This window comes from Podarcis bocagei (assembly GCF_964188305.1).
Source record: "Podarcis bocagei genome assembly, chromosome: 10".
Taxonomy (NCBI): Eukaryota; Metazoa; Chordata; class Lepidosauria; order Squamata; family Lacertidae; genus Podarcis; species Podarcis bocagei.
Window position 1 is genome coordinate 34,103,987 of NC_138135.1, and position 16,139 is coordinate 34,120,125.

Below are 16,139 nucleotides of genomic sequence, written 5' to 3' on the forward strand. Positions count from 1 at the left end.
ATATCAGCCTTCACGTGAATCGACCCTAGCATTAGGGAGACGGTAAACGACTAAACAATAACAAATCTCCTGTTTAAAAATATATCACAAAACATGGAGTAAAGAGCTCTACCAATTTCAAAAGGAAATTTGTCCTCCCTCCCAAATTGCAGTAGAACACGGACAGGCAACCCTTTGGGGATCAAGTGCTACATTCCTGTAGTAGAAAGCAGTCTGGGACTGCATACTAGCAGCAGGTGGAGCTGGAGTCAAAGTGTGTGCGCTTTCTCTCTCTCTCTCTCTCTCTCTCTCTCTCTCTCTCTCTCACACACACACACACACACACACACACTCCATAATCAAGACCACCCAGCACCCTCTCATTACCTTGTTCCCATCTGGCCTCCACTGAGCCCCAAACCTGCCCAGCCCTGTTTCTTCCATCCTGCCACTGAAAAGGAGGGAGATTGTTTCCTGCTAACATCAATGGGCTTCGGGCTTACAAATTCCCTTCCTTCTATTTCACATGTCAAAAGATGACCAAAACTTTGGCTTTGAATTTAAACCAACCATAGTTTTCTGTGACATCAATTTAAGAAACTGAAATTTGTTTAAACTACGGTTAATGGGAACAGTCCAGGTATCAAACTGTGGTTTCCATTCTTGTAGAAACAAACCACCATTTCTGAGTTTGGTTTGTTTAAAATCAAAAGCAGTAACTTTAGATAGCTTCCTCCTGTATGCAAAACTGGAGAAGGAGCACACAAGCTCCTTGCAGACTTGTTCATGTAGTGGGAAACCATGGATTTTCTTTACATATGAACCAGGCCAGCAGATTCATCTAAGAAAGCCATAATGACCCAGACTGGGCAGGAACTGAACCACAAATTGTACCAGAAATTGTTACCTACACATAGTGATGCTCTTTATGAAAGCATCATAAAGAAAATAAGCTTGACAAAAGAGAATTCCAGCATCAGACTCCATCTTTACTGAATTTACTGCTTTCAGGAAAGTTATAAAAGGTGGCAGTTGCATACAATAAATGTTTAAAACTAGTGGGCCAGTTTTAAGGATTTTGTGAAGTACCAACATTTTCTGGAGTACCACCAACATTTCACAGGCCTACAACGTGGAACAAAGTAAACTTTTTTTGCCTCTGTCACTCAATGTCAATAGAAATTTCATCCAGCTAAGCTCCTGTTGATACAAGGACCTTAAAGAGCAGCCAAAGGATGAGGCATCTACAGATCACTGTGACAAGTTTAGTTTGTACTGTTCTACACTGATGAAATCATTCAAATATGATTCATCTTGAAAACTACGATTACTACTGCAGCCACACCAGAGGTATTAGAAGCAGCCAACTGTCATAGCAACTTGGATCAATTTAGTATTGTTTCCCTCAAGGATGTGGAAATAGTATTTGGGATTGTGAAGGATACTGTATGTTCTTTCAGATCCATGCCCATTACAACTTAAAAAGTAAGAGTGAGCTGCACAAAACTTCAGTTAAAGCTAACTTTGCTTTGTTGAATGAGAGAAGTTATTTACTGGGATGAGATAAGGCACTGCTGTGCTCTAGTTGGACTTTCAGACACGCTACTGAGAAGGTTGCCATATAGATAAAGAACATCTTCAGTGTTCAAGCCAATACCCAATATCTTAAACTGCTTTACTTTATACAACATTTTAAGTTGCACATCTTCCTCTACAGAATGTTCTATATCCTCCTTCGCTGTATTTCCCTTTTCTTCAAGAACGTTCTTCACCGCATAGTTCCGTAATCTTCAGCTTGATTCTCCTTTGGGTATTACCCACAAGTTTCCTAATTTTATATACCAATACACTTTCTCATTATGTATAGTGCCTTCTGCGGGAGCTCACTCCTTTGTGTGGATTCGAACCACCGACTTTCCGATTAGCAAGCCCAAGAGGCTCAGTGGTTTAGACCACAGCACCACCCACACTCTGTCCCAGCTTCTGCCAACCTAGCTGTTCAAAAGCATACTAGTGCAAGTAGAAAAATAGGTACCACTCCGGCAGGAAGGTAAACGGCATTTCCATGTGCTCTGGCACTCATCAGAGTGTCCTGTTGCTCCAGAAGCAATTTAGTCATGCTGGCCACATGACCCGGAAAGCTTTCTGTGGACAAACGCTGGCTCCCTCGGCCTGAAAAGTTAGATGAGCACCATGCCCCATAGTTGACTTTGACTGGACTTAACCGTCCAGGGGTCCTTTACCATTACCTTACCTAGTGACTTCTGCATCTACTAGAGAAGCAGCTCAAGCTACTTGAATTTGAAAGAGATGACAAAACACGGATAACCAATATTGAGCAAATTCTTCCCTTAGTAGTAGCACTCTTCTTCAAATTAATTTTATGTTCCATGTGTAAATGTCTCTAAGTTGTTAGCCTTCACAATTTTAACCATTTGGGCAACAGAGACCCCCACACAACATGCAGTGATCTGTCCACATCACCAGTATCTATCTTCTTCTACTATGCCATCACTGCAGTGGTACAAAACCAGGCTGAAGCCAGGTCTGTGTGCTAAAAAGGCTTGGTAGCAAGTTTTATTTGGTCTGTCACATTTTTACATCCTCCCACCAGTTACCTCACAGCTCAGTTAGAGTTACACAACGGATATTATTATTTTTATTTACTGAATTTGTTAGTCGCTTCATCTTGCCCAGGGCAACCCAAAACAAAACCGACAAAAAGTCCCACATAGAAACATTAAAACCAAGAGGGGGGGGAAAACATCCTGGCCACTTCTAAAAGGTCTTGTCAGAGAGGAAAGTTTTTGCCCGGCACCTAAAGATTTATAATGAGCTTCCTTGGAGAGAGCATTCCACAAATGGGAGCCACCACAGAAAAGGCTCCTCATGTTGCCACCCTCCAGACTTCTCATGGATACATGAAAATGTTAAATAAGGGGTCCAAGAAAGCAGAAAATAAAAAGACTGCCACTTCCCTACACATCTCTCCCACCCGAATCCATAGTCTTATCAATAGTCTTCTCACATAACCTGCAGCTGCCCCGACAGGTGGTAAAAAATGCCAAGATTCCCACTGAGGCCCTTTCATATTCAAACTAAAGGGTAAGTAGGCCAGCTTGACTAAGGAATGCTTTTAGGCTGACTTGATTTCTAGCTTCACTACAAGGCCAAAAAGTCAAATGTTTCTCAGTGACGCAGGCTCCTTCTCCAAGAATCCCAAAGATTCTTCCAAGACTCTAAATCAAAGCATGGGGAAAACAAAAGTCACTACAAAAGATAGGGAGGAGTTTTGCAGTGTTTCAGCTAGCAAATATATGTGCATGAGAGTTAAAGTTTGAAAGGGAAGGAGTGTAAAAAGCTTAAATGCAACATTTTAACTAAGAAATAAGCTTCTGCGGGAACAGCAAGGAGGGGGTTATTTAGGGCAAACCATTTTCCATTTAAGTGAAACATAATGCACTCGTTTTAACTTTAGGCCTCCGATGGATGAACAGTTGTGTTGCATGAAGACAGTCCTAGATTCAATCCTGGCATCTCTAAGCAGGGTTGGGAATATGCTCTGTCAAACCCTGGAGAGCCACTCCCAGTGAATGCAGACAAAACTTCAGCTAGATGGACCAAAGGTCTGACTCAGTATAAAGGCATCTGCCCATGTTTCCTTTTCTAAACAGATGCTGCATTTTATGAAATGGTGATTATGCTGAAGCCAAGCAACCCTGAATGGCAACAAAGGTAATGACTCCATTGGCTATCTAAATATCACTGGATATATTAGACATGGGGAACCTGCAGTCCCCAGATCAAATCAGACCCGTCAGGGGCCATTTTCTTTCAGTCAAGTCCACGTGTCTCAAACTTTTAATATTGGTGACACACTTTTTAAATATAAATCATTTCATGACACAGTAATTCAGTTTTACTAGCAAACTGGAAGTTAAACTAACCCCTTTCCAGCCTTGGGAGGAGCACAGGGAGCATTCGCACGACATACTTACACACTGTTGCAACACAGAGTTTGGAAAGCTGTGCCATACATGATGTCATACAACACCAGGGATGAGGCAGGTAACATCAAAGCTCCTAAAGAACCACTGGAGCTCACTTCTTTTAAAATTTCACGTCAAATGCAAGCCTCACTGGAATTGGTTCCACATGGAAAATTGCATTCACCAGGAATCTTTGAAGCCATGGCATGAATTCAAGCAAGGGTTGCAAAGGAATAAAGAATTGAGAGCTTAAAGAGAAAGCAATTGCTTAGCCTACTATGATCCCACCGGAGAGATAAAAGAAATGCTCCTTGAGCAGGCAGAGGCTTATCTCATCACAGAACTAAGATCAGAGAAAAGTCTCTGCCTGCAGTCTTTTAACAAGTAAGCAGAGGTTTATTGCTGATCTTAAGATGTTAGTGCTGTGGTGCTTAGTGCCAAGACTGAAGATAAGAGATCAGTTGTCTGTTATCTTAGCACTTAGCTCAGAGATCTCCATGTCCAATGAAATTTAAAGTCAGGTGACTTAACAGGTGAGCATGGCTGGTCTAAATTCAATTGTCTGTCTGGTTCCCCACCCATGGACTCAAGTCCTTAGCGCTACTAAACTCCTTTGACAAAACACGGGATATAGCCAAGTTTGATGTTAGTAAACAATCAAATTTGTTTGTGCAAACATGGATTTCCAGACACTTTAGCTGAGATTTGTTCCAGGCATATCCTAAAAAGCAAGACAAACCTTACTATGGAAAAGAAACACTGTACATTTGGCACAAATGACACTTTTAATAAAATAACATTAGAACAGCAGAGGGTGCTGTAGATCCAAGAGATTTGTGTCAATGTAGCACCAGAAGTGTCAGGTAAGGCTATTCCTGACAAACTGATGGTTGGATACTCTGTAAGGAGAGTTGCTACAGGGCAGAACTATAACCATCTCTTGGAAACTGGAAAAGTCAACCTAGTAGCTACCTCTGCTTTCAACAAATGGCTATTGTGAGACAAAACTGAGGGCTTGTGTGCTACCGGGTTAAATCAAAGTTATTAAGCCTGATGATGACCTATTAATGACTGATGCTGAAGGAGAAAGCTCTGACAAACCTATAGAGCCTTAGTCCCAGGTGGGAATCCTAAAGCTGCTTTTTTATTAAAAAGGTCAAAGATAAAATACTTCCCTTGATATTTTGAGCTTTTGGAAACAAAGCATTCTCAATTATTTTTATTGTACTGAAATAATTTATGAGTCTCCTCCTTTTCATTCATGATCCTGTGTAAGGTTAAGGAGCAGACTTACAAGGAAGCAACACCTCACACAGGAAATGTAAAAAATAAATAAATCCTGAAAATGGTAGGTTAACCAGTGGCTGCAAATGGCTTGTGAAACAAACTGGCTGCAAAAACTGTAAAGCAGGAGATGGGAACCTCAGGCTCTAGGCTCTCTCTATTTAGCTCCTACAGCACTTTCCCCACCCTCCTGGAGTGTTTTTGCCTAGTTGGGCTGTATTACTGAACTGTGATAATGGGCAATATCCAACTAAGTTATACTGAGAATAGACCTTCTGATTTATTATACAAAATCATTTTTCCTATCTGAATTTCTCCATCTTAGTTAGAGCCACTACACAGTACTAAAAGCCTAACATACTCCTGCATTATACTGAACTTGAAAAGAAGATGTGCAAAGTCAAACATTTTAGTGCCACCGATGCTAAACAGTGTTTGAAGGCTGTAGAGAAAATCTGCTCATATTGCACCCTGTTTTCCCTCTCCGAAGAAAATACAAAGGATGATAAAGGTTTGATGTAGATGACTCTCTCACACCGATACAGCACTCTAATATTCCTAAAAATAAATCTGATAGGCAATGGATGGAAATCTAATAAAGTTGTCAAAAACATAAATTTCACTGTTCAAGTACACTGTGTCCTGTGAAAATATCAGGCATTCAGTCAATAAGGACAGTTACTATACATTACAATAGCTCCAGATTCTTCCAAGAACATTTGGCAACATAAATCCTTACTAAGTAAAAGACACAAAAATATATGTGAAAGGGTAATTAAGATTGACCTTTATTTTAAAAAGCTCTACTTTAAGGCTTTCTAAAAGAGTTCAGGGTAGTTTTGATCTGGGGATCTTCCACTTTGTCCGGTTAAGGTGGTATATACCTTAAGAGCAAAATGCAAAACCACACCCACAAAACAACTGGTGGCATGGTCTACAAAAAATTAAGTTGTTATTATTAGTGTGCTATTCATTATTCTTGACAACCTGTTTCCTTTTAGACAGTTTTTTATCTCTTGGGGGTGAAGTAGAATGGAATACAAGCTTGCACATGTTCAAGTAACATATCCTCAAAAGTGCATCTAAGTGCCAAGAGAATTGCCTCCTACACATCAACTCACTAGATTGCTTCCAGCAATCCTTGCTTCTCAGCCACATACACAACTAGGCACAACTAGGCAAATGGAAGGGTGGGAAAACTCTACCCTTGTGGGGAGGAGGAAAGTTAATCACCCCTCAAGGTACCACACTTAAGAACATAAAGAAGCCCTGCTGCATCAAACCAAAAGCTCACCTAATCCAGCGTCCTGTTCTCACAGTGGCAAACCAGATACAAGTGGGAATTCCACAAGCAGGACTTCAGTGCAAAAGCATTCACCTTCTACTTGTTCATTCCCAGCAACTGGTATACAGAAGCATAGCGCCTCGAACAGTGAAGGCAGAACATAGTCATTGAGGCTAATAACTATTAATAGACATCCTTCATAAAAACTGGCTCTTCCAAGACACAAGATCTACCCACCAGGGAAGAATGGCAGATGAAGCTGATGGAAATGACTGGCAGAATCCGAGACCAGGGAGAAGAGTCGGTGGAAGAAGATTGGAAAAAATTTAAAGCATATTTACAAAAATATAGCAAAATTAATGAATGTTAGAAGGATGGTGGAATGAAGTTACATGGCTTTAGCAGAAATGTTATAAAGAATTAAGTAAAAATAGATTGTTAATGGGCCAAAATGTAAAATTTAAGGTCAGATTGGGTTAAGGTAAATCATAGAACAAAAATTGAGTAAGATGGAAAGGATTTGCTGAAATAGCTAAATTGAATTAGAATACAAAAAAGGGAGGTGTGAGGAGGTTGATGAAACAAGTAAATGAAAGGTAAAGATATGGAATATTGGATGTGTGTTTTAGTGTTTTTGTTTCTTTTTGCTGTATTGTCTTTCTATGTTTTTCTTTTTATGTATTGTAATGCAAGTTCTGTTAATTTCTTTATTGTTGTCCTTTTTTCTTTTTTCTGTAATCTTTAAACTTTTAATAAATATCATTATAATTTTTTTTAAAAAAAACTGGCCCTGGCTATATTTTGTCAATGTGCATTTATTTCCCTTAACTGCCAACAACAACAATAATAATACCCCACCCATCTGGCTGGGCTTCCCCAGCCACTCTGGGCGGCTTCCAACAAAATACTAAAATACAGTAATCCATCAAACATTAAAAGCTTCCCTAAACAGTAAATACTTCCAATCAGCATGCTCACTTCCCACCATAGCTGCCTACTTTTCAGTCTCTCACTGTGATCAACTCCCACCCGGAAACCTATGTCCCCACTGACTGTGGAAGGACATGTGGATCCAGAACTGGCCTTCAGAGTCACTTACGGACTCACTGTTAAGACCGTGTTCAGGGAAGACAATCTTACTCTGCTACAAGTGATCGCCAAAGAAGAATAGGTGGGTAGCCCTGACCACTTGTCAAAGTGGCCCATGGGGTGTGGGAAACATCAGAATCCGGCCTGTCAGCCCGATCCAGTTCCCCACACCTGTTTTAAGCCATAACTCAAATTGTGATTTTATGCCTATATAAACGCACACACTTCTTTTTTTAAGCAGCAGTGGCCTCATAAGCTACAATGGATGTTGAGTGTGCATCCCACACATCCTATTTTAGAATGCCATGGAAATCCCTCTTCACTATCAGCATTTGCTTTAATCTAAGACAGCTGGAACTGGTTTATGACATCAGCCAAACAGAGTTTGAAAGACAAATCTTAAGTAGTTCTTTTTCTGGGAACCAAGATACTTTAAAAAATAGATGCATCCCAAACACTGGACATGCTGGGAATGTTTTGAAGGGGAAAAACCTCAATTCCAGTTTATCTGCAGAGGAAGCTGCAAACTAGGACAGCACACTCACAAAATGAAAGGAAGTAAACTTAAGAAAAATCCGTGTGTGTGTAGAAGAATCTATTTAAATAACTGGAACTAGTTTCTTTAAAATAGAAAAAAGGAACCTGACACATATGATCACATGCAACAAGGTTTACGGATACTTATCTACTCATATAAACCAAACACTGACAGAGCTACAGCACTCAAGTTGTTTTTAGTAAAGGCTTTTTTTAAAAAAAGCAAGTAGCTTTCAGCAAATATTTAATGCCAAATAATTTCATAAATTGTGTTTCATACACCATCCTATAATAGTGTGCATTAGACTTTAGTGCATTTCCAGTGGAAATGGTTGAGAGAGAGGAGGGCCAGATTCAAAAATTACTTTATATTCTTTTTAAAAATCACTAGTGTTACAGAATTTAAACACACATAGCTTCAAACTATAACTGTATGGCTCTCTTCAGGTTAATGAACCCTGATCAGACACTTGATTGCAAGCAGGAATTAAGCCATAGTTTCCTGGCTCAGGTTGGCCTAGTTAACACATCAAGCTAAGCCAAATTGTGCCTTATTACAATGTGTTAGCATGTGGTCATTTGAGAAGGGGATCACAGCCCCTTCATTCCATCATTCTGTTAAGCTGTCATTGCTTGGTGTGACCAACAAACTGCAATTCATTGTTTACTTCTCTCCAGACTAGCCACAAGCCATATCCAATGTTGGTTCTTGGTTTACAGTTTTTGGTTATTCTGGAGTGAGCTAAACCATGAGGATAGGTTTGGACAACATGTTCAGACAAGCCACGGCTTAGTTTGGGATTGCCAGTGCACCCTCCAGTACATCCTGTGGCACATACAAAAGGTCTTGTTAAAAAATCCTTTAAAAATCCACAATGAATGACAGACTCTTTGCTATTCCTGCTCCAATCCCTCTCCTACATGCCCCAACAGGAGCCATCAATCCCAACACAGATCATCACAGTATATCACTCTCTAAAAATTGTCCTTTTGTTCCAAATTTCACTTCCTGTGTTTTAATACTGATCCATAAATGTCTAGAAGGACTAGCCTGGCTGCAGACCCTAACAACTTTTTAGAAAGAACGAAGTAAAGAAAGCAATTCCCCACCCTACCCCGAGCAACTAGGACTTTTATAGTATTCCCACTCTCATCTTTTTTTTAAAAAAAGAAAGTAGGAATTGTCCAGTTTGCAAGGGCTAACAGCTTTCTTAAGGAGTTATCTGAACAAAACATTCCACTAGCACAGAGTTGATTCTCTGGACCTCTTGTAAACATGAGAATACTGCATTGCCATTAGACAACACATAAGACAATCCCTAACTTTAAGAGGGCATGCACTCAATTTCCACTGCAAGTGTTTTTACAGGAGGAAGGTACTGTATATGTACATCCTTACTTTGTAAAGGTATCAAATATCTTCATTTCACACAGTTTAATCATATGAGAGTGGATCTTTACAAGAATTTTTACTAACCATGCTGTCATACAATGAAGATAAGCGGAATTTGAAACGTAAGCAAAAAAACAATTTTTGTAGAAGTAAAATTCTATAAAAAGCAGAAGCAAATTCCCAAAGATTAGTCCAAGTGCTCCCTGCAGAACTCCTCAAAAGTTAAAACCTGTAGCCTGCATGCTCACAGCCAGTAATCAGGAGAGAAGTCTTTCCCAGTCAAATTTACTTCATTAAAGAACCTAAGGTTTGGCAGCTATTTGCTTGAAATTCAGAGAAGTGATCTCATTGTTCAAACATTTGAATTTATGGGGGAGGAAATCTCCAAGTTGAAATACATACAACCTTTTTTATTTATTTTTTAAAAAAACACCTCTGCATTCTGTTCCACTCCCCAGATCCTGGTACTGCTTGCACATTAACATTGTTTAACTAAAGGGAAGTTACCTGATTGAACTGCCATTAATATAGTTTCTGGTTCCAGCAGAATCATACCAAATCCTTTTCTCAAGGGAAACTATCCATGAAATGAAAATACAGGAAGGATTGCAGATTCAGACTCATCCGAGACTTTCTTTCTAAAAGCAAATCCTTATAGACTGTCACTAAGAACTAATATTTTTCTGTGCATTTCCAAGGTTATCCACTCTGCCGGTACAATGCAAAATCAAGCTACAGAAACTCCAAAAGATCCGAGCCGCAGCAAGCAAGGATCCCTTCAGAACTCCCTTCTGTGAACAGCTTCCTTGCACAATCCCTCTTGTTTGAGAAAGGAAGAGGAGGTTGCATGTGAACTCTTAAATTCCCCAGAGGACTATACCAATGAGGGAGTTCTCTTCCAGGAATTAGTACACCCACATGACCCTCTAAACTGGGACATTCACATAGCTTGAAAATTGCAGCCCACAAGAAGTACAATAACTCTGACACATGTTGCATCCAACAATATTTACAGATGAGACAATCAGGCTGAGAAATGTAGTAATGGATTTCACTCCCATTTTACCTGGTCATTATTTCTTGTCTCCAGGATGAAATTTATTTTAAGTTTATTACAACAGCTAATTTAAACATTTAGTATAAAATAAATGTATTAAGGCAACTGCCTCCCCCCCTATAGTTCTCCTAGACAAAGAAAGTTATGAACTTAGTAGGTTATAGTATGATACTAACTTTTTAAATGTGCTTTCTTTCTGGAGGAATTTATATCTCATGAAATTAATTTCTTGAAACCATGGATTGCTTTTTTAAAATGACACAAAAACCAAAGAAACATTTGAAACATTTCTAGCATTATGAATGCGTCTCAGAATATTCTGTGCTGTGCACAGCACTTAAAAGAATGCTCTATACTTTTTCAAATAGTGTAGTTGTGATTACTCGATTGCTTTTGTTCCAAGATTCCCCCTCCTCAAACTGACTCTAATATGGACTGTTACTCTTTGCTAAAGTTAAATACAGAAATAATTCTAGCATAAATGTAATTCTAAAGCTATTACTACCTTCAGAATTGGGGGGCACTAACCAGAACAAACCAAAGAGATCCTGGAATAAATTTGCTATCACACAAGCGACTGCTGCACAATGATACACAGTATCTTGAAAAGGAATTATTGACACTGCACTTAACTATTTATATCACATTTTTAGTTTGTTGCACATTTCATAACATTTGTATTCACCCTTATACAAATCTAACTTGCAAGTGGATATTACACCCATTTTAAATATAACAAATTGAGGCCAAGAGGTTGCAACTGGATCAAAAGCTGGCACAAGCACAGAAGCCAAGATGGGACTTGAGGCCAAGTTTCTCAGATACAAGGTTGAGTGCACCGGGACCAAAATAAGAGCCTCTTAATGGGTCTTCTTCTACACAGAGTGTGTATATTGTCATGGGAGAGCATGAAGCAAGTGTATTTTAACATAAATATAGATATCCAGAAGATACCTTCTATTATTGTAGTATCACTTAATGAATCTAAAAGTCAATTAGGCATCAGTCAGATGAAGTATTATTTATTAAAAATTTGACCACTTAAAAATCTCTACAAAGTTTACATTAAAAATAAAACATTCAACAAATTTTCCTTTGAAACAAGATCAACAGAAAATGCAACTGTATTTCACAAATAACGCTGAGCAGTGCACACAAAAAAAGATTATTATGCCATTACTGTCTTCCTCTCATGAATTATTCAAAGCGGGCATTCCACGTTGGTCAAGGAATGATGAGCAGGAGCTTCTCAGATCTTAAAAGATTGGCTTTGGCTGCAGCAGGGAGAGGCAGTCTGCTAGGCTATCCTTTCTCATGGTGGAAACCAAACAAATGCTACCACAGAAGAGCTGCATTTCCTTCCAGTTCTGAAATCAACATGCTCCAGTTGCCCATTTGTTTATTCAAATATACAAATTAAATTTTGCTCAAGTTCTTATGCTTCTATGTACCCAGTGCTTTTTTCTGGGGGGTACGCATACACCTAAACCTTTTGGGAATCTAAGTTTGGCCTCATTGAGGGGTAGTATTTCAATATGCGTAGGAAAATGAGAGTACCCCTAAACATTTTTAAAGAAAGCAAGCACAGTATATACCTCTGGATAGACCTCCAAAACTTTGCCAAATGTATTCATTGTCATTCTACCAGCACATTGTTTCATTTGCATAATGTGTCTGGGAAAGGCTGCATGGGCACAAAAAATGCAGGGCAAAGCTATGATCTAATTTCCTTTGGTCTGAACTGAAATGAGAGAGAAAAAACTTGATTTAGATCTGTTGACTTTTGGTGGTGCTGTGGCATAATTATCTGATGATTCAAGCTGAATCAAGGCAACTTCATTATTTGTCAGGCTTCCACAAAGATCCTTGTGGGTTTTTCCAGCATTAAATGCATACTGTTCACATCTGCAAGCAACATTCATGGATCTCTTGAAAACGAATAGCCTGGGGATCAAAGGCTGAAAAAACTATTAGGTATACTAAACACTGACCCTGCACTAGCTATGACAAGTTCCAGGTCCGGAACAATGTGTCCAGAATTTCACAGCATGTTTGAAAGAGCCCCAAACATTGTATAGCTGAGTGGAAACTCTCCATTACCTGAGGCATTAAGTTCATTTCATGAAGTGTCTCAAGACTGAAATTCCGTACATTCCCAACAGCTGAGTTTCTCCAGAATGGGCTCCTTTTCTACACAGTGAAAACTCCTAAGCTATGCATGTCAATGCAGATTAACAAGCTACTGCAAGTTCTACCCAGTCTCTTCTGATCAGTTATGTGACTAACAATGCACAATCTGGAGAGCCGAACAGCCAGGAATGTGAAAGAACCAACACAGACCCAGACTGATACAATCGCAAGCTTTATGGCCTCAGTACATATGAGATTACAACTTCTGTTGACTAAGGCTATACAAGTGATGAAGCACAGGGAAATGGTGATGTGATCATTTGATTGCAAGTGAAAGCCAAAATTACAAAATAAAAAAATAGCATACAAGAATTATTTTTGAGAGCTGCATGAAAACATATTGCTACCAGGAAGCAAAACCGTTAAGGCTGCAGTCCAAACCAAGTCTACCTGAATTCAGCTGGATTAAAGCTCATTCATAGATGGCTTTCGACTTTGGTCCTGCCGAGTTATATAAATCAGAACCATTCTTTTGTGTGTTAGAGACGCTGCAAGGACAAAGGCACCTTATATCACTTATGGTGGACTTGTCCTAAGGTGGAAGGTTATTGGGCATTGATTTTTACACATATTAAATTGTACAACAATCCTTAACAGGTGACCCTCTGCTTGCTTTCCTTGCTAATGATCCCTGGCATAGAATTTGTCTTTTTCAAAGCTACTGCATACAGGTTTGACATCTTCATTGAGCTATACAGTACTGACATTCCTGGAGCACAGCTTTCTTTTAGTAACCAAATATATTTTTGCCAATTTTGTTTGTAACACAGAGTTTTGAAATTATATGGTGTTTATTCTCGTTAACATATTGTATGTTTCCAGTCTTGAGGTATTGAACTTACAGCAATATATGATCATATTAGGTAACTAAGAAAATGGAGTTCATACATATTTGTGGAGCCAAGATTGTTCTTCAGTTTGCAGAACTACCAGGCACATCAACATTACAAGGAGAACCACATTACAGACAAATGCAAATGTAATCATTTCAGACTTTGAGGTTGAAATGTATGCATTTCCTAGTAAAAGATTGTGTAAATACATTTTTTCTATAAAAACGTGTGCAATGTAAGGCACACTGAGGGTTAACCTCCTGGGAAGCTACTCAGCACATTAAGTAAACTCAATTCTGACTCAGCAGACTGTGTCTGGAGTTGAGAACAGAAGAATCCTTCAGAAAAATCCTTAACAACAATAACAGTTGACTTTTTCTGCCCCTTGTAATGACTACCTCATGCCACTGCTAGCATATCCTTTCCATTGCCCAGCATACGAATTAGTCATACATTCAGCACCAGGTTTACTCCAGAGCCAATTTGATAAGGCTAGGAGTGTTTAAACAATGAACTGCAGCCCACTTACACTGCACTATCAGAGTTACAACTATGGTCAAAATGAGGAGGAAATGATCACACCTAGACAGCAAACATTCATGGCTAAACCTGTGTATGACGTGGCAAATTAAACATTTACCTGTACCTATGCTACTTTGCACATTCTGGTTTAAGAATTCAATAGGGAATTGTAATATAAAAGCACTAATTATCTATTCCTAATTATATAATTTCAGTAAAAATACACTGCTAATTATATATTCCTAAATCTGTAAAGCCAAATGCTTTTTTTAAAAGTAGTGTTACATACAGCAGCTTTCATGCTAACTTTATAACTACATTTTATTTTTATCATACATCCCAAATTACCTGTTGTACAACTGAAGATGAAGACAGATGTAAACTTTGGATATATTATCAGGTCAGTTTTCCCCAAACCAATAATGGCACAGGTGGGCAAACTACAGCCCTCAGGAGCTCTATGTGGCCCATAAAATTCATTTCTAAAGTTACTGCAAAATTGCTCCAGATACTAGGTTTCTAAAGATGTGCTTGTGAGATCACCTTCTGGGGTGGACCAACCCAATGGATCCCACCCTTGCAGGGGGAGTCAGTCACAGCCAAGCCAAATCTCACCAGATCATGATCCATTTATGAAAACCATGTGACACTCACCCCTTCAAACACTTGTTTACTTCCAATCTATTCTGTAGCAAAAACCAGATCTGCAAATACGCTGAGCCCATGATGTATTCAGACAGCCCACTCTATTCTAATGGCAAAGAAGTTCTGAACCAGACTAGACAAGGCTGACCCAAGCTGGACATTCAAGTCCACCAGAACCCATTGTTCTTGTTCTCCAATACTACACCAAGACTGCCTCTACCAACTGAGAAAGGGAGGCAGCTGGGCAGCAAGTGGGTAAACACCCACAAGATCCCTATTTGTCTCTCTGACCCAACACCAAATACAAACCCTCACATCTGGCTGAGGTGGGTTGGTTCCTCTGTGAGGGAGAGGAATGGAATCCCTTGTCCCCAAACCCTGGAACCTATGCTGTTGCTGCACTGAGTACCAAGACAGGCAAGTAGAGCATGCCCACCCAAGACTGACCCCAGGTCAGTCACCTCCTCCACAATCATATTATGGTTGAGAAGTGTTTGATTTAGACTGACCAGATGTTCAGCAGCAGCAGCAAGTGAGAAGGCAAGTTGACATGGCTACTCAAGATCTGCTGACTGAATGGCAGCCCAGAGAGGCAAACAGCATGCAAATGATTCTTAGCTTTTCTCTTGGGATAACATGGTCCAGCCCTCACACTAAATAACCCTAATAATATTTGGCTTTTCTATAGCGCTTTGAATACTCCACCACGGCAACAACCCTGCCTTTGCAATAACAAAGCTCAGTGTTAGTAGATCAGCTCTGTAGGTACTAATGGCACTGGGTTTTATATCCCCATCAGATATGGATCTCCAATTACACAACTGCACATCAAAACTACTTGGAGAACTGCCACCATATGAAATTTTATGTTCCTTGGGGGTGAACTATGGAAGGCATTCCCAGTCAGGTTACTTCCAATCCCAATCAACTGCAGCTTGCAGAAAACTGCTGAGTGTAATACATATTACTAGTTTAAGAACTACCCTCTACTGCCCACTGAATAATTTATACAATTTATAGGCAAATTTGACTGTGATTCTTTTGCAGTGGTAAGAATTTAAGCTGCATCACTTCCAAAACCTGTACAAAAACAGCCTGCTTCAATATTTGTAAGACTGTCGGGGACGAAGCACAAAGCATGAACTGTTACTGTTCCACTTACCATTCTTCCTCTCACTTAGTGGAGGAAGGTTAGGGTTCCGGCCAGGATGGAGACCTAGGGTCAGCTCAGGCTGCAGGGACAGCTCCTGCAGCTCATTGGCAACAGCTTCACTCTGGGGGCTTGGTGCCGCCGAAAGAGACACCAACACTGCTTCATCTTCATTCTCGCCGGCCC

The 16,139-nt window shown here is 39.6% G+C and overlaps 1 protein-coding gene across 2 annotated transcripts in view; it reads right to left on the minus strand.

The window, feature by feature from the left end:
• MRTFA (myocardin related transcription factor A) overlaps nucleotides 1-16,034 on the minus strand; it is a 61,363-nt gene extending 45,329 nt beyond the window's left edge. For both annotated transcript variants that reach the window (XM_081209512.1, XM_081209511.1), the window contains exon 1: nucleotides 15,966-16,034. The gene's annotated coding sequence lies outside the window, so the exon portion shown is untranslated. The remainder of the gene's footprint in view (nucleotides 1-15,965) is intronic.
• Nucleotides 16,035-16,139: the final 105 nt, after the last annotated feature.